The sequence below is a fragment of the Vombatus ursinus genome, unplaced genomic scaffold, assembly GCF_900497805.2.
Source record: "Vombatus ursinus unplaced genomic scaffold, bare-nosed wombat genome assembly UNPS02015211.1, whole genome shotgun sequence".
In the NCBI taxonomy this organism is placed as follows: Eukaryota; Metazoa; Chordata; class Mammalia; order Diprotodontia; family Vombatidae; genus Vombatus; species Vombatus ursinus.
The window spans coordinates 3,292-4,509 of record NW_020954989.1 but is presented as its reverse complement, the minus strand read 5'-3'; positions in this window follow the sequence as shown (position 1 = coordinate 4,509).

Here is a 1,218-nt window from a genome sequence, read left to right as displayed (position 1 = left end):
ACTCAAGAGAAGCATGAAAAGGTAAACAGGAAAGAGAAACCATAAGGGACTTATTATAGTTGGACTGTTTACATTTCTACATGGAAAGATGATATTTGTAACTCTTGAGACCTTTCTCAGTATTAGGATAGTTGGAGGGAAAAATATGGATAGGTAGAGAGAGAGAGAGAGAGAGAGAGAGAGGGAGGGAGGGAGGGAGGGAGTAAATGATGAGTTGAAGATGAAGGGGTGATATCTAAAAATTAAAATTAATGGTTGAGAGAGGATTATACTGGGAGGAGGAGAAGGAAAGGTTGAATGGGAGAAATTGTCTCACATAAAGTGGACAAGAAAAAGCTTTTAGAGTGGAGCAGAAATGGGGGAAGGTAAGAGGGAATGAGTGAATCTTACTCGCATTGGATTTGGCTTAAGGAAGGAATAATATACACACTCAATTGGGTATAAAAATCTATCTTACCCTACAGGAAAATAGGGGAAGGAGATAAGGGGGGGAGGATGATAGAAGGGAGAGCTGATTGGAGCAAGAGGTAATCAGAAGCAAACAATTTTGAGGAGGGACAGGGTGAAAGGAGAGAAAAGAATAAATGGGAAGTATTAATGGGATGAAGGGAAATATAGGTTTTCACAACATGACTCTTATGGAAATGTTTGGCATGACACATGTATAACCAGTATTGAGTTGCTTGCCTTCTCAATGAGGATGGGTGGGGAGGGAGGAAAGGAAAGAATTTTGAACCCAAAGTTTTAAAACAAATGTTAAAAATTGTTTTTACATGCAACTGGGAAATAAGATATATGGGAAACAAGATATACAGGCAGTGGGGTATAAAAATCTATCCTGCCCTACAGGAAAATAGAAGGGGAAGGGGATAAGAGAAATGGGGGGATAATAGAAGAAAGGGCAAATTAGGGGAAGTGGCATTCAGAACGTACAGCGTCTTGGGGTTGGGGGAGGGGAAAGATGGGAAGAAAATTTGGAACTCCTAATCTTGTGGAAGTGAATGTTAAAAACTAAAAATAAATAAAATTAATTAATTTTAAAAAAAGAAACTGCAAAAAAGAATCTGAACCAGTGGCATAAATATTCACAATGATAAGATCACAGGTCTATTAAAGTATTTCATCATATTATTCTGATATTGATTTGTATTTGTCAATGAAGATATTCTTAAGGATAATCTAAGGTAGAAGGAGAAGAAAACACATGCCACAATTCAA